Below are 24,019 nucleotides of genomic sequence, written 5' to 3'. Positions count from 1 at the left end.
CCGATGGTAGGCACATTCTTAATATGAAATCCCCTTGGTATGAGCTTCTTTCTATATTATTCAGATAAGTAGGTGCCATGTAGTTAGAGGTCTATCTCATTTTTCTTCAACTTTAGTTTATGTAGAAATACAGTTTGTGCATTCTCTCCTTGTGTGGTAGATATTTCTGTCTCAAATAGTATTGTGGCTGTATCAATTTCAGTCAGATTTTCATCCCCTCTATCTCAGCTGGAATAATAGGTGTGGTACTGGTAGGAGTAGTTAGTTCCATTTTGTCAGTATGATCCATGATCTGTAGTCCAAATGTGGTACTGTGCCGAATGTGTCCTTAGTGCAGTAATAGTGTCAGTGGAGTGTGTCCAAATCACTTCAAATGATGGGTGCAACAAAAAAATTGCATAAATCTTCGCAATAGGTGCACAAAGAGATCAGCAAAATGTCAGTGCGATAATGATATTATATAATAGCAATAGTAATCAGCACTCTCTGGACTTGAGGTAAGGTGAACAATCTTAAATTATTGTATGACAGTGACGTTTTGGGGGTACACCCCATCATCAGACCAACAAGTGTAGTGTGTAATACAAACATTTATACCTAATTGCCCCACCCCCTGAACAAAAAAGTGCCAAAAATGTTGTCATAGCAACCTATATCAACATTATCATGTGATAGTGCAGAGCTTTCCAAACTATTCATGTTGGTGACACACTTTGTAGACCTACATCATTTTGCGACACAGTAGTTCAGTTGTACTAGCAAACAGGAGGTTAAACTAACTTGTTTTAAGAGATACGGACACATACATAAATTATATAATAACCAAATGCATTTACAAGTAACAGTATGTATGTGCAAGAATTAAAAAAAGTTTAATAACACAAATAGCTACTTACTATTTTAATGGGATGTATGAGGTTGATGGGATGAACACATTTTCGGAATATTTGGTGTAATATTAGATAAAGTCACTCACATTTCATCAACAAGTATTTTTAAGCTTCCACTTCCTATCCATATATCAAGAGCAGGAGCAGCAATGCACTACTGGGAACTAGTTGCAAAAAAATCCCACTGACTTCTGACTTTAGCTCAGCGTTTAAGCTGCCCCCCTCAGAACTCTGTGAGTCCGACTGACTACTGCCCACGCTGCAAACACACTGCTGTCCCACTCACTGGCTACACTTGCAGTCACGAGCCAATTAAGAAGACTACTCGTGCAGTCAGGAGCCAATGTGCCGCCAAATCCGCCAATGGTAATAGTTTCAGTTCCCACTGAGCTGTGCCAATTGGTTAAGATGATATGTGACCCACTAGGTATCAATCACGTGTCAACCATGTGATATGCGTAGCAGGCAGGTGGAAAGTCAGAAACCAAAAAAACAAAAAAATAAAATAAATACATTTAAAAAAATTTGTGCTGAAGCAGGGACACACCTACACACTGCTGCTGACACACTAGTGTGTCCCGACACACACTTTGGAAAGCACTGTGATAGTGTATGTCAATATATATACAACACATATAATAAAAAAACATTATACAGTGCAATACAAAAAATGCAATGCAAAACATGCAGTGTAACCTATTAATCATGCATGGTGTTAATAAGGGACAGAATAACAGATCATAGTCGCTGCCAAAGAATATGAATATATACAACATCATATAAACCTTCAAACTATGCAGCCAATGTATCAATGTCTGTCCGTCATGATATGCTGTATCATATCATGTCCGACAGACATCGCTGAATGTTGACAGCATACGCTGTAGAGATTTAATATTACACAAGCACCAGAACTGCTTGTGCAATGTCGCCTCCTGCAGATTTGCGGCCGCTATCAGGGTGTGTCAATCAGCCCGATCATAGGCAGCGGACCAGTTAAGGAGCATCGGTCTTAAGACCACTGCTTCATAACTGCTGTTTCCGGCAAGCCTGAAGGTTCGCGTGGAAAGAGGGGCATCAAGCGCCATAATTTGGCCCATATGAGCCTATTATATAGAATCTCAGTAGACATCATTCCCAACACAATATAAGACAATCTCCTATGATGTGCACTAAAAATAGGCAGATCACTAAGGGTATGCACTACTCTATTTCATCAATGCTCTATTAATGCTTCATTGATGCTTTATTGTTATGTATGACACTAATGTAAAGTGAGTATTACACTGATGTGTATATGTGGGATTATGTTTATTGATCTAGGTTATTGAAGCTGGTATCGCAATGTTATTAGTAGTGGGGTGGACAGCCTACACCATCATACCGTTGAGGTAGGGATGATCTCCATGCCGCCATTAGATCAAACCACTGATACACAGTAAAGTAACACTTATTATAATTACAATCAACAGTTCACATTATACGTATGATGAATAGATTTCTAATGTAACCGGTATAGATCTATAATAAAGATGAAGCCGGGCAGCAGAAATTCCATTCGATATGGGTGGCGCAGATCTGTGTTTACAATGAGATTAAGGGCGACAGTCTACACCAACATTTTCTTATTTAAAAAGATAGATAATCCCTTTATTACCCATTCCCCATTTTTGCATAACCAACACAGTTATATTAATATACGTTTTACATCTGTGATTACCTTGTATCTAAGCCTTTGCTGACAGTCTTTCTTATCTAAGTGCCTTTGACAGACATGCAGTGTAGTTAATCAGTGAAGACTCCTAAATAACTTCACGGGAGTGAGCACAATGTTATCTATATGACACATGTGAACTAGCACAGTCTAACTGTGAAAAACTTTCAAAATGCTTTGAGCTAGGAGGCGGTTTTCAACTGTTTAGAAATCAGTTTGAGCCTAGCTAGGTTTAGCTTTTAAAAAATACCACCAAGGGAACAAAGCAAATTTGATGATAAAAGTAAATTGGAAAGTTGCATGCCCTATCTGAATCATGAAAGTTTAGTTTTGACTTTACTGTCCCTTTAAGCTGAATTTAAACACTTTTGATGTTGTGAGTAATAAACTAGAGGAGTTATGCTATGAAATATTATATATGAGCACATCAAAGAAAATTGTCCTATATTATGTTGAGAATGATGTGAACTGAGATTCATATACATCTTCATAGTAGAAAGATGTATATGATGTTGTATATATGCATATTCTTTGGCAGCGACTATGATCTGTTATTCTGTCCCTTATTAACACCATGCATGATTAATAGGTTACACTGCATGTTGTGCATTGCATTTTTTGTATTGCACTGTATAATGTTTTTTGATTATATGTGTTGTATATACAGTATATTGACATACACTAACACATGATTATGTTGATATAGGTTGCTATCACAGCCATTTTCACACTTTTTTGTTCAGGGGTGGGGCTATTGGGTATAAATGTTCGTATTACACACTACACTTGTTGGTCTGATTAAGGGGTGTACGCCCCCGAAACGCCACTGTCATGCAATAAATTAAAGGGACAGTCAACACCAGAATTTTTGTTGTTTAAAAAGATAGATAATCCCTTTATTACCCATTCCCCAGTTTTGCATAACCAACACAGTTATAATAATACACATTTTACCTCTGAAATCACCTTGTATCTAAGCCTTTGCAAAGTGCCCCCTTATTTCAGTTATTTTGACAGAGATGCATTTTAGCCAATCAGTGCTCACTCCTAGGTAACTTCACGTGTGTGAGCTCAATATTATCTGTATGAAACATATGAACTAATGCCCTCTAGTGGTGAAAAACTGTCAAAATGCTTTCAGATTAGAGGTGGCCTTCAAGGTCTAAGAAATTAGCATACAAACCTCCTAGATTTAGCTTTCAACTAAGAATACCAAGAGAACAAAGAAAAATTGGTGATAAAAGTAAATTGGAAAGTTGTTTAAAATGACATGCCCTATTTGAATCATGAAAGTGAATCATGAAATCGGAAATAAGGTTGAAAAAATCCTATTGGCTGTTGCAATCAGCCAATAGGATTGAGCTTGCATTCTATTGGCTGATTGGAATAGCCGATAGAATATGAGCTCAATCCTATTGGCTGACTGGATCAGCCAATAGGATGAAAGCTCAATTCTATTGGCTGATTGCAACAGCCAACAGGATTTTTTCAACCTTAATTACGATTGGCTGATAGAATTCTATCAGCCAATTGAAATCTAAGGGATGCCATCTTGGATGACGTCATTTAAAGGAACCTTCATTCGTCGGTAGTTGTTGGAAGGAAGAGGATGCTCCGCGTTGGATGTCTTGAAGATGGAGCCGCTCCGCGCCAGATGGATGGAGATAGAAGATGCCGTCTGAATGAAGACTTCTGCGGGCTTGGATGAAGACTTCGGCCGCTTCGTTGAGGACTTCTGACGGCTTCTTGGAGGATGGATGTCGGATCTTCAAAACTGTAAGTAAATCTTCTGGGGTTAGTGTTAGGATTTTTTTTAAGGGTTTATTGGGTGGGATTTAGTTTTAGATTAGGACTTGGGCCTGCAAGAGAGCTAAATGCCCTTTTAAGGGCAATGCCCATTCAAATGCCCTATTCAGGGCAATGGGGAGCTTAGTTTTTTTTAGATAGCTTTTTATTTGGGGGGTTGGTTGAGTGGGTGGTGGGTTTTTTTTTAAGGGCTATTTGTAGTTTATTGTAGGCTAGTTTTTTTTATTTTGGGGGCATTTTTATTTTCATAGGGCCCTTAGATTAGGTGTAATTAGTTTAAAGCTTTGATAATTTCTTTTTTCTTTTTTGTAACTTAGTGTTTATTTTTTTGTGTAACTTACCGCTAGATTTAGAGTTCTGCGGCCAAAGGGGTGCGTTAGCTACGCGTGCTTTTTTCCCCCCGCACCTATTAAACAACGCTGGTATTTAGAGTTCACAGAAGGTCTGCGTTAGGCTCCAAAAAGGGAGCGTAGAGCATATTTACCGCCACTGCAACTCTAAATACCAGCGGTGCTTACAGACGCGGCCAGCTTCAAAAACGTGCTCGTGCACGATTCCCCCATAGGAAACAATGGGGCAGTTTGAGCTGAAAAAAAAACCTAACACCTGCAAAAAAGCAGAGTTCAGCTCCTAACGCAGCCCCATTGTTTCCTATGGGGAAACACTTCCTAAGTCTGCACCTAACACCCTAACATGTACCCCGAGTCTAAACACCCCTAACCTTACACTTATTAACCCCTAATCTGCTGCCCCCGCTATCGCTGACCCCTGCATATTTTTTTAACCCCTAATCTGCCACTCCGTACACCGCCGCAACCTACGTTATCCCTTATTACCCCTAATCTGTGGCCCTAACACCACCGACCCCTGTATTATATTTATTAACCCCTAATCTGCCACCCCCAACGTCGCTGCCACCTATCTACAATTATTAACCCCTAATCTGCCGACCGGACCTCACCGCTACTATAATAAAGTTATTAACCCCTAATCCGCCTCACTCCCGCCTCAATAACCCTATAATAAATAGTATTAACCCCTAATCTGCCCTCCCTAACATCGCTGACACCTAACTTCAAGTATTAACCCCTAATCTGCCGACCGGACCTCACCGCTTCTCTAATAAATGTATTAACCCCTAAAGCTAAGTCTAACCCTAACACTAACACCCCCCCTAAATTAAATATAATTTTTATCTAATGAAATAAATTAACTCTTATTAAATAAATTAATCCTATTTAAAGATAAATACTTACCTGTAAAATAAACCCTAATATAGCTACAATATAAATAATAATTATATTGTAGCTATTTTAGGATTAATATTTATTTTACAGGCAACTTTGTATTTATTTTAACCAGGTACAAAAGCTATTAAATAGTTAATAACTATTTAATAGCTACCTAGTTAAAATAATTACAAAATTACCTGTAAAATAAATCCTAACCTAAGTTACAATTAAACCTAACACTACACTATCAATAAATTAATTAAATAAAATACCTACAAATATCTACAATTAAACCTAACACTACACTATCAATAAATTAATTACATACAAATACCTACAAATAAATACAATTAAATAAACTAACTAAAGTACAAAAAATAAAAAAGAACTAAGTTACAAAAAATAAAAAAATAATTTACAAACATTAGAAAAATATTACAACAATTTTAAGCTAATTACACCTACTCTAAGCCCCCTAATAAAATAATAAAGCCCCCCAAAATAAAAAAATGCACCAAAGAATTCTGCTCTTTTGCCTGTAAAAAAAAACATACAATACCCCCCCAACATTATAGCCCACCACCCACATACCTCTATTCTAACCCAAACTCCCCTTAAATAAACACTAAGCCCCTGAAGATCTCCCTACCTTATCTTCACCACGCCGGGTATCACCGATCAGTCCAGAAGAGGCTCCGAAATCTTCATCCAACCCCAAGCGGGGGCTGAAGAGGTCCATCATTGGGCGGAAGTCTTGATCCAAGCGGGCGCTGAAGAGGTCCATCATCGGGCTAAAGTCTTGATCCAAGCGGGCGCTGAAGAGGTCCATCATCGGGCTGAAGTCTTGATCCAAGCGGGAGCTGAAGAGGTCCATCATCGGGCTGAAGTCTTCTATCAAGCGGCATCTTCAATCTAATTTCTTCCGGATCCATCTTCATCCCGCTGACGCGGAACATCCATCCTGGCCGATGACTTCCCGATGAATGACGGTTTCTTTAAGGGACGTCATCCAAGATGGCGTCCCTCGAATTCCGATTGGCTGATAGGATTCTATCAGCCAATCGGAATTAAGGTAGGAAAATTCTGATTGGCTGATGGAATAAGGTAGGAAGATCTTCAGGGGCTTAGTGTTAGGTTTTTTTAAGGGGGTTTTGGGTTAGATTAGGGGTATGTGGGTGGTGGGTTGTAATGTTGGGGGGGGTATTGTATGTTTATTTTACAGGCAAAAGAGCAGAATTCTTTGGGGCATGCCCCGCAAAAGGCCCTTTTAAGGGCTGGTAAGGTAAAAGAGCTGTAAAATATTTATTTTAGAATAGGGTAGGGCATTTTTTTATTTTGAGGGGCTTTGTTATTTTTTTAGGGGGCTTAGAGTAGGTGTAATTAGTTTTAAATTCTTGTAATCTTTCTTTATTTTTTGTAATTTAGTGGGGGGGTTTTTGTAATTTAGTGGGGTTTTTTTTTGTAATTTAGTTTAGTTGATTTAATTGTAGATAATTGTAGATAGTTATTTAATTAATTTATTGATAGTGTAGTGTTAGGTTTAATTGTAACTTAGGTTAGGATTTATTTTACAGGTAATTTTGTAATTATTTTAACTAGGTAACTAATAAATAGTTATTAACTATTTAATAGCTATTGTACCTGGTTAAAATAAATGCAAAGTTGCTTGTAAAATAAATAATAATCCTAAAATAACTACAATATAATTATTATTTATATTGTAGCTATATTAGGGTTTATTTTACAGGTAAGTATTTAGCTTTAAATAGGATTAATTTATTTAATAAGAATTATTTTATTTCATTAGAATAAAATTATATTTAACTTTAACATTTATTAGAGTAGCGGTGAGGTCCGGTCGGCAGATTAGGGGTTAATAATTGTAGGTAGGTGGCAGCGACGTTGGGGGCGGCAGATTAGGGGTTAATAAATATAATATAGGGGTCGGCGGTGTTAGGAACAGCAGATTAGGGGTACATAGGGATAACGTAGGTAGCGGCGGTGTATGGAGCGGCAGAATAGGGGTTAAAAATAATATGCAGGGGGGGGACTTCCGGGCAGTGGCCATGTAAAGTCGCAAAACTGCGTGCTGCTCCAGCTCTTAGAAATATTTTCATGAGATCACCCTGCAAACGCATCATTTATACAAATATTAAGCAGATTTAACTTCTACTACATGCAAGGCATCTAACAAGCTCGACATCAATAGGATTGCTGTTAGCATCAGTGCCCGGAGCTACTTTGAGGTTTGGCCTCTTTATACCCCCCCGGCAGGGCACACCTTTCCCTGTCGTTAAGCGGCACTAAATAAGTGCTAAACTGCAGCCAGGTTTTATCTATCAACCCTGGGGGCCAACATGCAACATCTTCAAGAGGCAATTGGTCTACTTTTAGAGGAGCATTTCCTCAGGCTACATTCTTCTGTGGACCGGTGTTTTAGCGTCACAAAGATGGCTACCTCCAATTCTGCCATTGCTGCAGAGGAAACTAATGAAGGACTTGAATACCGGCAAGACGCCTGTGCAGCAACTCTCTGCTATCTACAGCCACCTATGTTGGATTGCCAGACACCGGAGCTGCCCAAAATACCCAGTGAGGATGACATCTCTAGTAAGCCTTATCCGGAAATCATTACATTCCCAGATCACACTACAGACCCTTGCGCTGCTAATGGCCACACTATCCCCCTCAATGCACCGAAGACGGAGCTCTCCAACTTGCCTCCATTCTTCTTGACACGAGGCAGTATGATTGCAGATGGCATGGGGATGGACTATGCAGAGATTTTGGCAACCATGCTGAGATTTTGTTCTGTGACGCTTTTGGAATATATTCAAGCTGTGCTTGTTGCGACATAGCGTTCTGGAATTGGATGAGGCCCAAATATTGTGCAAGTGGCAGAGGTATAGGAGTCAGTGTAAACAAAATGTTTACATTAATATATCTTTAGCCGGACAATCATGGGAACTGTTTTTTTTTTCTTTTACTATCGCTACTATGGGAACTTTATCTTACAGCAAGTTCGATATGCCTGCCCCAGCCTACATGCACAAGACTTTTTATGAGGGCATTAGAACCTGAGGTTTGAGAGCTGGTACATATTTGGACACTACCGCATATATTATATTCTAATCTGCGAACTATGTGTTTAACTCTGCATCTTTATTGTTCGCAACTAGTGTTCAGCTTAACATTTTGTATTTAGAGTATAAGCGTAATAGACTTATGATGTTTTAACTAATTTATGCTGTTGAACGCTATAAAGGCTAACTGCATGATTAACAATACACTTATATATATGACCAAACTAAGCTAGGTGTCCCTGCCCTAGAAAAATAGAGGCCAGTCAAAGCTTACTATATGCATATTTTACTGGATATCTTTATACAAATGTAGATCCTAGGGGCTTATATTTTTATTAGGTCTGTACCTTTTACCCCTACGCATTATACTGCCAATTCAGAGCTGTCAGCGGCCGAGACAGCAAAGTCATGTTCACTTTTTTTTTTACTGATTTCATATTAGGGGGTTTAATATGATATCTTTACATAGCAGAACATACATCTCACTAGTTATATAGATACCGGTTCTACCCTTGCAAAGCCCTTATTTTGTACTGCATTGCTCCTTTATAAACTTATATATACACAGGGTTCCCATTTAATAAGGGCACAATAGTTTTCCCTATTGTAAGTGTATCAACTCCCTCAAAACACTGATTTCTGGGTCTATAATAGATGCTAATGTATTATGTCTCCTTGTTATTCTTATTTTTGAAGTTATCAACTCACTATAAATCCTTTTGTAGATAGTTATGAATTTGGAGGTGTTCCGCACTTGTTTTTTGTGCCTTTTAGTAGTTCAGGGTCACAGGGTCCCTAGATAAGAGTCTGTTATTAAAACATATTGCCTGGTTGTGGCTCTCATCTCAAAGATTAGCATTACAGAAGAATACACAAGAGATCATATAAAAATTAGAAAACAGAGGTGTGCATTGTGAGGCCCAAGAGTGGTCTCCCTAAATTCAGTAACCTTCTGCTCCCATAATTGTTTCACATCTTTGAGGCCCAAAAGTGACCTCCTCTGTTATATTTAGAAGGTTTCAGTTTTGAAAGACGACCTATTTCATTACCAATTTTTTGTACTTACCATACGTGATGTACCATGGAACTTACTTAATGTTGAATTAACTTTATATTGTTTTCCTGTATTTTTCGTACTATGTTTATATGTCTTGAAAGTAACCTCAATAAAAAAAAAAAAAAAAAAAAAAATAATATGCAGGAGTCAGCGATAGCGGGGTCGGCAGATTAGGTTTAATAAGTGTAAGGTTAGGGGTGTTTAGATTCGGGGTACATGTTAGGGTGTTAGGTGCAGACTTAGGAAGTGTTTCCCATAGGAAACAATGGGGCTGCGTTAGGAGCTGAACGCTGCTTTTTTGCAGGTGTTAGGTTTTTTCAGCTCAAACTGCCCCATTGTTTCCTATGGGGGAATCGTGCACGAGCACGTTTTTTGAAGCTGGCCGCGTCTGTAAGCAACGCTGGTATTTAGAGTTGCAGTGGCGGTAAATTATGCTCTACGCTCCCTTTTTGGAGCCTAACGCAGCCCTTCTGAGAACTCTAAATACCAGTGTTGTTTAAAAGGTGCAGGGGGAAAAAAACACCGAGTAGCTAACGCACCCCTTTGGCCGCAAAACTCTAAATCTAGGCGTAAATTACACAAAATAAAAAAGAAATTGAAGAGGTTCTTGTCGTTACAGCTAAATTGTAAACAATTTTTGACAGCCGGCGATATAAAGCGGGCTGAAAAAAAAAAAAAAAAAAAAAAAAAGAAATTATCAAATATTTAAACTAATTACACCTAATCTACTAACCCTATCAAAATAAAAAAGCCCCCCAAAAAATAAAAAATCAGCCAAAAGGATGGAGCTTGCATTCTATTGGCTGATTGGAACAGCCAATAGAATGCAAGCTCAATCCTATTGGCTGATTGCATCAGCCAATAGGATTTTTTCACCTTTAATTCCGATTCGCTGATAGAATTCTATCCGCCAATTGGAATTCAAGGGACGCTATCTTGGATGACGTCATTTATAGGAACCTTCATTCGAGAAGAGCCATCGATTGAAGAGGATGCTCCGCGCCGGATGTCTTGAAGATGGAGCCGCTCCACGCCGGATGGATGAACATAGAAGATGCCGTCTGGATAAAGACTTCTGCCAACTTAGATGAAGACTTCGGCCCGCTTGGATGAAGACTTCTGCCAACTTCACTGAGGACTTTTGCCGCTTTGTTGAGGATGGATGTCGGGTCTTCAAAAACTGTAAATAGATCTTCAGGGGTTAGTGTTAGGTTTTCTAAAGGTTTATTGGGTGGGTTTTATTTTTGGCATAGGGTTTGGGCAGAAAAAGAACTAAATGCCCTTTTAAGGTCAATGCCCATCCAAATGCCCTTTTCAGAGCAATGGGGAGCTTAGGTTTTTTAGGTAGATTTTTATTTGGGGGGGTTTGGTTGTGTGGGTGGTGGGTTTTACTGTTGGAGGGGTGTTTGTATTTTTTTACAGGTAAAAGAGCCGATTTCTTTGGGGCAATGCCCCGCAAAAGGCCCTTTTAAGGGCCATTGGTAGTTTATTGTAGGCTAGGGAGGGTTTATTTTTTGGGGGGGAGTTATTTTTATAGGGCTAATAGATATTTGATAATTTCTTTTTTATTTTGTGTAATTTAGTGTTTGTTTGTTTTTTGTAATTTAGTTAATTGTATTTAATTAATGTAATTTATTTAATTGTAGTGTAAGGTTAGGTTTTAGTGTAACTCAGGTTAGGTTTTATTTTACAGGTAAATTTGTATTTATTTTAACTAGGTAGCTAGTAAATAGTTATTAACTATTTAGTAACTAGTCTACCTAGTTAAAATAAATACAAACTTACCTGTGAAATAAAAATAAAACCTAAGATAGATACAATGGCCTCTAGTTATTAAGGTCTGGCGGACCTGATCCGACACTGTGAATCAGGTCCGCCAGACCCTCGCTGAATACAGCAAGCAATACGCTCGCCGTATTCAGCATTGCACCAGCAGCTCACAAGAGCTGCTGGTGCAACGCTGCTCCCTGCAGACTCGCGGCCAATAGGCCGCCAGCAGAGGGGTGTCAATCAACCCGATCGTACTCGATCTGGTTGATTTCCGGCGATGTCTGTCCGCCTGCTCAGAGCAGGCGGACAGGTTATGGAGCAGGTGGTCTTTGTGACCGCTGCTTCATAACTGCTGTTTCTGGCGAGTCTGAAGACTCGCCAGAAACAGAGGCCATCAAGCTCCTTATGGAGCTTGATAACTAGAGGCCAATGTAACTATTAGTTATATTGTAGCTAGGTTAGGTTTTATTTTACAGGTAAGTATTTAGTCTTAAATAGGAATTATTTAGTTATTAATAGTAGGTTTTATTTAGATTTATTTTAATGACATTAAAGTTAGTGGGTGTTAGGGTTACGTTAGGGTTAGGGTTAGACTTAGGGTTAGGGGTTAATAACTTTAGTATAGTGGTGGCGACGTTGGGGGAAGAAGATTAGAGGTTAATAAGTGTAGGTAGGTGGCGGCGATGTCGGGGGGCGGCAGATTAGGGGTTAATAACTGTAATGTAGGTGGCGGCGACATTGGAAACGGCAGATTAGGGGTTAATAACTGTAATGTAGGTGGTGGCGACATTGGGGGCAGCAGATTAGGGGTTAATAAATATAATGTAGGTGGCGGCGATGTCGGGGGCAGCAGATTAGGGGTGTTTAGACTCTGGGTTTATGTTAGGGTGTTAGGTGTAAACATAAATTTTGTTTCCCCATAGGAATCAATGAGGCTGCGTTACGGAGCTTTACGCGCCTTTATTGCTGGTGTTAGGCTTTTTTTTAGCCAGTTCTCCCGATTGATGTCTATGAGGAAATCATGCACGTGCACGTAAAACCAGCTCAAAGCAGCACTGGTATTGGAGTGTGGTAAGGATCTCAATTTTGCTCAACGCTCACTTATTGCCTGCTAATGCTGGGTTTATGAAAACCTGTAATAGCAGCGCTATAGGGAGGTGAGCGGTGACAATAACTTGCAAATTCGCACCGAGCAGCACTTACCACAAAACTCGTAATCTGGTAGCCGTAAATTACCTGAAAACAAGGCTACAACTTGAGTGTTTAAAATCAGACACCTTAATCCCATTAGGACTGCAAACTTTGCACTGTTTACAGACCCTTCTTGAATTTTGTCTATAGAAAGGATAATATTTAACCCTTTTAGAGTCCTTCAAGCAAGATAATTTGTAAACTCCATTGCAGGGTCTATAACTGAAAGAGCAGCAGCAGATGATTTTCATGAAGAAGAAAAACAAAAGATTGTTCGTGCTAAATCACTTATTGCCAGGAATTGTAAAAACCAATTATTACATTAACAGATGCTTGAGTAACAAGAATGACTGAATTATTGTCATTAGCAGAAAATTCCTTTTTAAAGGCAAATACCTTACATACATTTCAGATAGTCAAGTTTTATTAGGAAGATTTTAGTAACCACAGTAATCCCACATCCTACAAACACAATATTTATTTTACGGGCAACTTTGTATTTATTTTTAACCAGGTACAATAGCTATTAAATAGTTAATAACTATTTAATAGCTACCTAGTTAAAATAATTACAAATTACCTATAAAATAAATCCTTACCTAAGTTACAATTAAACCTAACACTACACTATCAATAAATTAATGAAATAAAATACCTACAATTATCTACAATTAAACCTAACACTACACTATCAATAAATTAATTACATACAAATACATACAAATAAATACAATTAAATAAACTAACTAAAGTACAAACAATAAAAAAAGAACTAAGTTACAAAAAATAAAAAAATAATTTACAAACATTATAAAAATATTACAACAATTTTAAAACTAATTACACCTACTCTAAGCCCCCTAATAAAATAACAAAGCCCCCCAAAATAAAGAAAATTGCCCTACCCTATTCTAAAATAAAAATTGAAAAGCTCTTTTACCTTTTCAAGCCCTTAAAAGGGCCTTTTGCAGGGCATGCCCCAAAGAATTCTGCTCTTTTGCCTGTAAAAAAAACATACAATACCCCCCCAACATTACAACCCACCACCCACATACCCCTAATCTAACCCAAACCCCCCTTAAATAAACCTAACACTAAGCCCCTGAAGATCTCCCTACCTTATCTTCAACACGGCCGGGTATCACCGATCCATCCAGAAGAGACTCCGAAGTCTTCATCCAAGCCCAAGCGGGGGCTGAAGAGGTCCATCATCGGGCTGAAGAGATCCATCATCCGGCTGAAGTCTTGATCCAAGCTGGGGCTGAAGAGATCCATCATCCGGCTGAAGTCTTCTATCAAGGGGCATCTTCAATCTTCTTTCTTTCGGATCCATCTTCATCCCGCCGACGCGGAACATCCATCCTGGCCGACGACTTCCCGACGAATGACGGTTCCTTTAAGGGACGTCATCCAAGATGGCGTCCCTCGAATTCCGATTGGCTGATAGGATTCTATCAGCCAATCGGAATTAAGGTAGGAAAATTCTGATTGGCTGATGGAATCAGCCAATCAGATTCAAGTTCAATCCGATTGGCTGATCCAATCAGCCAATCAGATTGAGCTCGCATTCTATTGGCTGATCGGAACAGCCAATAGAATTGCGAGCTCAATCTGATTGGCTGATTCCATCAGCCAATCAGAATTTTCCTATCTTAATTCCGATTGGCTGATAGAATCCTATCAGCCAATCGGAATTCAAGGGACGCCATCTTGGATGACGTCCCTTAAAGGAACCATCATTCATCAGGAAGTCGTCAGCCAGGATGGATGTTCCGCGTCGGCGGGATGAAGATGGATCCGGAAGAAAGAAGATTGAAGATGCCGCTTGATGACTTGAAGACTTCAGCCGGATGATGGACCTCTTCAGCCCCCGCTTGCATCAAGACTTCAGCCGGATGATGGATCTCTTCAGCCTGATGATGGACCTCTTCATCCCCCGCTTGGACTTGGATGAAGACTTCGGAGCCTCTTCTGGACGGATCGGTGATACCCGACGTGGTGAAGATAAGGTAGGGAGATCTTCAGGGGCTTAGTGTTAGGTTTATTTAAAGGTGGGTTTGGGTTAGATTAGGGGTATGTGGGTGGTGGGTTGTAATGTTGGGGGGGGTTATTGTATGTTTTTTTTTTACAGGCAAAAGAGCAGAATTCTTTGGGGCATGCCCAGCAAATGGCCATTTTAAGGGCTGGTAAGGTAAAAGAGCTTTCAATTTGTATTTTAGAATAGGGTAGGGCATTTTTTTTATTTTGGGGGGCTTTGTTATTTTATTAGGGGGGCTTAGAGTAGGTGTAATTAGCTTAAAATTGTTTGTAATATTTTTCTAATGTTTGTAAATTATTTTTTTTATTTTTTGTAACTTAGTTCTTTTTTTATTTTTTGTACTTTAGTTAGTTTATTTAATTGTATTTATTTGTAGGTATTTGTATGTAATTAATTTATTGATAGTGTAGTGTTAGGTTTAATTGTAGATAATTGTAGGTATTTTATTTAATTAATTTATTTGATAGTGTAGTGTTAGGTTTAATTGTAACTTAGGTTAGGATTTATTTTACAGGTAATTTTGTAATTATTTTAACTAGGTAGCTATAAAATAGTTATTAACTATTTAATAGCTATTGTACCTGGTTAAAATAAATACAAAGTTGCCTGTAAAATAAATATTAATCCTAAAATAGCTACAATATAATTATTATTTATATTGTAGCTATATTAGGGTTTATTTTACAGGTAAGTATTTAGCTTAAATAGGAATAATTTATTTAATAAGAGTTAATTTATTTCGTTAGATAAAAATTATATTTAACTTAGGGGGGTGTTAGTGTTAGGGTTAGAGTTAGCTTTAGGGGTTAATAAATTTATTAGAGTAGGTCCGATCAGCAGATTAGGGGTTAATACTTGAAGTTAGGTGGTCGGTGATGTTAGGGAGGGCAGATTAGGGGTTAATACTATTTATTCTAGGGTTATTGAGGCGGAAGTGAGGCGGATTAGGGGTTAATAAATTTATTATAGTAGCAGTGAGGTCCGGTCGGCAGATTAGGGGTTTAATAATTGCAGGTAGGTGGCGGCGACGTTGGGGGCGGCAGATTAGGGGTTATAAATATAATATAGGGGTCGGCGGTGTTTGGGGCAGCAGATTAGGGTTACATAGGTATAACGTAGGTTGCGGCGGTCTACGGAGCAGCAGATTAGGGGTTAATAGTATAATGCAGGGGTCAGCGATAGAGGGGGCGGCAGATTAGGGGTTAATAAGTGTAAGGTTATGGGTGTTTAGACTCGGGGGTACATGTTAGGGTGTTAGGTGCAGACTTAGGAAGTATTTCCCCCATAGGAAACAATGGGGCTGCGTTAGGAGCTGAACGCTGCTTTTTTGCAGGTGTTAGATTTTTTTCCAGCTCAAACTGCCCCATTGTTTCCTATGCGGGAATCGTGCACGAGCACGTTTTGAAGCTGGCCGCGTCCGTAACACCCGCTGGTATTTAGAGTTGCAGTGGCGGTAAATATGCCTATATGCTCCCTTTTTGGAGCCTAACGCAGCCCTTCTGTGAACTCTAAATACCAGCGGTATTTAAAAGGTGCGGGGGAAAAAAAAGCACGCATAGCTAACGCACCCCTTTGGCCGCAGAACTCTAAATCTAGCCGTTATTTTGTATATCAAACAACACAAGACTAGACATCCTATGGTAATTCTTTATTCAGTCTAAGAATAATACATTTAAATGCAGTTAGACAGTTATAGTTTGCAGTTGTTTTGGGACATACACCCATATCATTATATGGTTTTGGGGCACAATAGGGCTACTCTATTTGTCTTTTACTAGTATTTTGTTAAATCAATTTGGATCCAAGTATTTTTAACTGTCTCCATCAGACTTTCTTCAAAGATTTATAAGAGACTTGTCAAAATGCATATTATAATAAAAAGATTTCTCTATACTAGTAAAACGTATTCAATTTCACAATAAAAATGTATAGAATTTGGAGACAGTAATAGCCCTGTTTAGTTTTTTTACATAAGAAAAAAGCAGCAGCAAAGATGCACAAGATTCAGGGCCCAAGCTTAGTGCTTGTACACCAAATAAAAAGCCTACTCCAATGCAAAATGCTGCAAAAAGCATAGACCAATAATAATAAGTCTAAAAACCTTCTGTAATGAGGCCAATAAATATACAAAAATACAAAAATAATAATAAATAAATTCATTAATAAATACTTGGGTGGTGGGCAGAAAAAGATGGCAGCACCCTAGTTAAGGGGGGGGGGGGGTTTAGATAGCTGTTTGAGGGAGATCAGGGAGGTAGGGTGGGGTGAGGAGAGTTCCTTACACTTCAGAAATCTGTCTGCCAGTCCGAAGTTCGTTGAGGGAGGAGAGCAGTTTGGGGAGGGATCAGGCGAGGAATCGGGGATGGAGGTGGTCAGATGGGAGGGCAATCTCTGCACTACAGCTAAAATTAACCTTACTAGCTATCTGATTAACTCTGTCACTGCCGGGAATTTAAGAAGTGGTGGTGCACAGCTGTAACTAGTGGTCTTCTAATTGCCAAAAACAATGGCAATGCTATTTAAGTAAATAATCTCCATGAGAAACCAAAAGTTTGTGAAAAAAGTTAAGATTTTTTTTTTAATAAGATCGCATTTGCTGGTAAAAATGGTGGCATGAAATAAACCAAATGGGTCTAGATCAATGCCTTGGGTTGTCTACTTAAAAAATAAATATAAATAGTTTTGACAGGTATAAAAAAAAGCCAATACTCTATTTTTGTTTACATGGAGTGAAAGCAAAAAATAATCAAAATTGAGCAAGTTCTCTAAAATTCCCAGTAATGAATGGGTTAATGTAATTCCTGGAGTGGCCACTGAACAATTAGCCACCATATATAATTTCTACACTGTTTGCATGGATTTTTCTACTTTGAAAACTTTGTGGAACCAGAATAAAACTTTTTTTGGGAGAAATCAAGAAAAACTTGTTCTTATGGAACTTAACATATTGTAAGAAAACCTGATGTTCCAATTACACAACATGTGATTCAAGTATCTTAGCTATCTCAACTGATGTGCATCTGACGGTCTAAGAAAAGGAAGACACAAATAACACTTTTTTTACAACAATCTCTTTTAGATTAGAATTGGAACCAACTGTTAAAAATTATGAATTTATATTCCCATTACATAAATTGAGTAATTAAAATGCGGCCAATTGATTCAAGCATGCAATTTTATTAGCAGAAAATACTGAATACGATAGAGACAAAAGAAAACAAACTTGAAAATGTTTGAATTAGCAGTGAAGTATTTTAGCCTATCTCCTCTAGGTCTGTGTCTAGGGCTATAGGGTTTAAGGGGGCAACAAATGTTAATGTCTATCAATATTCGTTTGTCTTCGCCATTCTTAAGTGGTCTATTTATTTAAATGTTTTGTTTACAATTCAGTGATCACTGTCTGTCTAGCGGGAATATTAACCCTTTAAGTGCTAAGCACTTTCCCACCTGGGTGCTAAGCTGAATTTTTTAACTTTTTTTTATTTTTTATGTTTTTACATAAAACATTATTTAACTCTTTTTTTTTACAGATCACCAAGACTTATACCGTTGGATCGCCGGGGTAGGACGGGTGGAAACCTCCAGATCTTCCTCAAGGTGGGAGAAATGCTAGCGACGGCTCTGAGCCGTCGTTAGCAACTAAGACAATCTGCGACGGCTCCGAGCCGTGGTTATCACTCAAGAGGTTAATGAGGTTCATATAAGGTTTAACTGTTTTTGAGGGTTTCAGGGAGAAGCAGATGTCCTTAGTGTAACTCAAAGACTAAACACATCAATGAATATACGTCATCCCTACAGTAAAGATTTTCAGACAATTTTCTATCCACTTATTCATTTGTCATTATAAATAAATAATAATCCTAAAACTACATCAAGTCAGTCCCAGTCCAAACCTAAATTAAGTAAAAGTTTTGTGTGAAACATTTCACATTTCTGCAATTGTGCATTGAAGAACATGCTGATTCTCTTTAAATTATGAATATGGTCAACATTTTGTTTATTTTATTTAATTCTATTGGAAGTCTGGTGAAGTACATATACACTTCAAAAAGAAAAGGAATGGTAGAACGTTTTCCAACCATTCTATACAAACACAAAACATGACATTGAGAAATTCTTCTGTTGCCAACTTTAAAAAAGAACTTTGAAAATAAACAGCCAAGCAGATATTTTTTGTTAAAAGAAATGCTGCATATATTAAAACAGCCATTCAGGGAGTCAAGATTAATCATAATAAAGCTAGAGTAGAGCATTCAGCAAACAATTCCAGAACAGTGTACAAGGAATTTATATAATATTTAGTATTTTCTATGCTTTAACATTTAGAAAAGCTCACATTAATTTTTAAGATGTTTCCAAAAATGGAACAGAATGTTTCTAAGGTAAAAACATATTTAAAAGGGTCATTAAGATAAGAATTTTCTATTATCCATGTAAAAGACCAATAAATATTAATGTCTGCAATATTATCTATATGAAAATGGTTAGGTTTAAGGCTATTTAAGTTAGTATTGAAAGTAACAGCAAATGTTTGATAATAACAGATTGTCTCCTAGCTTTAAAGGAGAGTAAAGTATAAAGTAAACATTAATGGATTGGATGACATTTTAAACAACTTTCTATTTCACTTCTATTTTCAATTCTAGCTTAGTCCTCTTGGTATCCTTTGTTAAAGAGTAATCTTGGGTGAGCTCAGGAGTGTGCCATGTGTAATATGGGCAGCAGTGTTTGCAACATTACAGCTAGATTACGAGTTTGGCGTTATGGAGTCAAATAGCAACGATATGGCCCCTAAACGCTTCATTTTCCCTAACGCTGATATAACAAGTTTCCATAGCGCAAATATATCCCCATCTACGCTCAAATCCGATAACGCTCACACAGACCCAGTATTTATTGATATACCGATACCAAAAACATTCATGAATCATTTCCAAAATATCATACAAAGTACACTTACACTCATACAAACACTATACAATATTTATTTTTCAATTTTTTTTTTTTAAAAAAATATAACGGATAAAAGTTACGAGATCTCGGGTGTTTGTAAAAAAATGCACACTAAACCCATTTTACATTGACTTACATAGACATACGTGAACATACACTCATCTAGCTACATCTATGCACAAATAGCATCACCTACAAACAGAATTAGTTACATACAAACAATATACAGCACATTATGTACAACAAAATATATATATTTTTTTTATTTGAGGTAAAAAAGGGTAACATTACATACATGTAATACTTCAAAGAGCATTAGTAACATCCTTAGAGAAAGAATACCCATCAAGATATTTGATGCAAATATGCAGTCAGATATGTTACATCACAAATACATTTCTATACACATAAAATAGACCTCACTTTTTTCTGTTAATTTAACGGATGGAAACGTTCTCTGCAAATCTTAGAGGCCCTCCTTTTGGACCTCAATTTGTTAACAATAAAGAGTTGTATAAATAGGAGAACCCAACAAATAATATCAAAACAATATTAGGAAAATGCATATAATACATAATTATCCTATAATTATGAAGTATATGGAAAAATATGCTCAACATAAACATACATACAAATAATATATATAGGTGAATCTCCATTCCACATGTTCAACAAAGACTAAAATATAAATATACCTAGGCGGAATAGTCGCTCTAAGATGTCCTACAGTTATTATAGATAGCGTATAAAACATTACTAGTATCAATATTTTTGTTTACAGAATTATACAGTGCCTGTACCTATGAGGTAGACAAGAGAGAGATGTCTATTAATGACACAGCTTCATTTAGGAGGTGTAATATTATAATGATCTGAATAAGTAGTATCCTCAGAATCCTATGCCACCCAGGGCCCATGGGTGAGCACCAGCCTTCAACACTACTCAGACAAAGATACAAACCATACACTTTTGCAGAAACCTATTTATATTGCTATGGTTGTATAAGAGTTAAATGTTATAGATCCCAACTCTGTTTGTTCTCCCTTGTCAACTAATTGCAAATGAGCTCTATCAAAAATATTACAGGGCCATTGGAATTGAGATGTATAACTGTAGGACCGGAAAAAGAACTTTGCTATGAACATATATGATATACCTTTAAGATAAATAAATGCAATAATAGGTGCGGTAATACGGTATATGTCGAGAGAAACCGCTATATAGAAATCAAAAGAGGACCAGAGTACTATAAGGGGGGGTGGGGGAGAGGAGACTAGCCAATTCACTATATAAGACAACTTGTATAACTGTTATAGGGCCCCTTATTTTTTTCTCTTTCCTTCCCTTTTTCCCTTTTTTCCCCCTTTTTTATATACAAAGCGGAGCTATTGGGCTTATTAAAAGATATCAATTAAGTTACTAGTGAATAGGAGGGTTGCAGTGAAGATGATCTCAAAAGTATTTACGTAACAGCTCTCATTCTAAAATTAAAAGAATTCCAGGGTAACCAGGGTTTTTATTAGTATATTGTTGGTTTATGGACTAACCATAACCCATATTTGTGTTGGAATTTACTCAAATAAAAGATCTTGTAGTACTTCAAAAGAGAAAAAAAAAAGGGCTAATACATACATCAATACGTGGAACTGGGGGGGCATGGTGGGATGTCTTATTTCAAGATAACTCTCTAAATAGAGGATTAATTTAAGATACACGTTGGTGCCATAAAAGTTACCACATTAAGAGGATATTATGATCCCAACGGCAAGGTATAGGGGTACAAACGATAATGAGCACAAAACATTGTAGTGAACCAGTTGTAACCAAACCATGACTCCCCTCTAGTGGGTGGAAAGTAGCTATTGCATCTTTTTAACCAGGGATATTAATTTAAAGGCCAAATTCTAACATCATAACTTGTTTTAAAATAGTATAGCTCAAGCGATATAGGTCTGTATAGCTTAAAAAGAATCAGATATAGAAACAGCTAATCTAAATAACCTTAAAGAACCTCTAATACATGGTGTAACATAAAAACAGAATATAATAAACACGAAAGGAAACTTCTAGTTTAAACTAGAATAAGGCTGTGAAGAATAGTCAGCTTTAGTTTACACTAGCCCACACATAGAGAATAAACCCATTTTTTCTTTAGTGAGTGGTTCCTACTGTTAGTGAAACACCAATAATGAAGGGTTAATCCACCTTCGCAAGCCCATAGAGGACTTAGAGGGTTTTTAAGTAATACAGTCCCACTTTATCACACTCCAACAAATAAAAAAGTCTAAACGATGATGTATTATGCAAACAATTAAAGGTCAGTTAGTTTAAAGGAGACCCGGTACCAGTTCTTCACTAATTGACCGCATTAGCCTGCTCAAAAGGTCAAAGACAGCCCATGACCTAACGATACTCCTTCACCCTGGAACACCTGGTATTCATCTAGGACCAAAACGTTGAATCCACCACACAGCACATCTTTAGCCCGTGCATATGTCACCGCCGCATCAGGCCCAGCAACACCACCACAAAGCAGAGGGAGAACTTTCCAGACATGGCTACCCGCCCTGCGGAAGCCACGCACATCGTGCCCGAGGTAGGTTATGTATCAAGGTTGGATTCCTCTGGTATCATGACGGGTTTTTTTATCCGATCTGGGAAACAGAATTTGTGGCTAGGGCAGCCCATAAATTCCAACAACCCCGATTAGCCGAGTCACTGCGGTAATAGGAATGAGCATCTCTTTGCTTCTAGGTAATCAAGATGGCTGAACGAAGTCTCAGAGGCCCAACACAGCAACACAGATACTCTGGGTAAATGATAGGATCAGTAGGGATCAGAGGTCAGGGCGACATGACGATCAGCTGACTGTATAGTTTTGACTTCTCCCGCCACTGTGCCATCACACCACCTCATGTAGAACCAGCTCTAGGCTTAGCAAAATGATCTGTAGGAGCTGCGTCCACAGCCAGCCTCCAGTTATCCAAGGCCTCCATCTCAACTTAACTCTAGGCCTCATACAGAGCAAAAAAAAACGTCCATCCAAGAGCTCCCAATATCTCCAGAAATGTTGAATATGAAAGGTTCGCCCTTTTGGTACTTCAAGGATTATTTTAGATGCCAATAATTATTAATTATAACATATAAGAGCCAGGAGCTCTTTGCACACACGTCTGGATCCTTTGATAGCTGGCTCCGCCCCCCCACAAAATATTTTTTAAATATGAAATTAACACAATTTAGCTAGTTTTAGTTAATTAAGGAAATTTCTAGCCTCCATTGACTTTCTATAGGGAATACGTGCTCGTGCACGCGACCGGGCAGATTTTCCCTAATGCACAATATATTTTTTCTCCTTTAAAACTCGTATAGCAGCATTAGAATTGTGGTGCTAATTCATTCATTCTTGCGTTGTTCCCGCTATGACAAATAGATAAAAAAATAGACTATTTCACACTGGAGTTATGGGTTTTATGTGTGTGAAGATCACTACAACATCTAATTTGTTTACAAAATTACATTACATCAACTATAAATCCCACAATAGGCCGAAACCTACGTCTGGGGTTTTGCTGTTTCTCTTGTTCAGAGAGGGATTGCCTGGTATTTCGGGGCTGGGACTGTACTGTGAAGTCAGGATCAGACTGATATGCTACAGGAAAGTTCTTCTCTGTGAAAGGCACATATTGAGCAAAAAGAGGCTGCTTCTAGGGTGGTAACTAGCCATAGAACAAGCTATTATGCTATTGTTCATTCCCAGGTTGAGCGCTTCTCTCTTTTTATTTATCCAAATTATGACACTTGGGGGAAGTCTCCCTAAGTGTGATGCGGGAATCTAGACGTGGACCCGTTGCTCAGTGTGCCTAGAGGGATATGGCTGCACCTCACTGACGAGGCCCACAATAGGCTGAAACGTACGTCTGGGGTTTTTGCTGTTTCTCTTGTTCAGAGAGGGATTGCCTGGTATTTCGGGGCTGGACTGTACTGTGAAGTGAGGATCAGACTGAGTATGCTACAGGAAAGTTCTTCTCTGTGAAAGGCACATATTGAGCAAAAAGAGGCTGCTTCTAGGGTGGTAACTAGCCATAGAAACAAGCTATTATGCTATTGTTCGTTCCCAGGTTGAGCGCTTCTCTCTTATATTTTATCCAAATTATGACACTTGTGGAAGTCTCCCTAAGTGTGATGCGGGAATCCAGACGTGGACCCGTTGCTCAGTGTGCTAGAGGGATATGGCTGCACCTCACTGACGAGGCCCACAATAGGCTGAAACGTACGTCTGGG

Source organism: Bombina bombina, chromosome 5, assembly GCF_027579735.1.
Source record: "Bombina bombina isolate aBomBom1 chromosome 5, aBomBom1.pri, whole genome shotgun sequence".
Taxonomy (NCBI): Eukaryota; Metazoa; Chordata; class Amphibia; order Anura; family Bombinatoridae; genus Bombina; species Bombina bombina.
Note: the sequence above shows the minus strand (reverse complement) of the source record.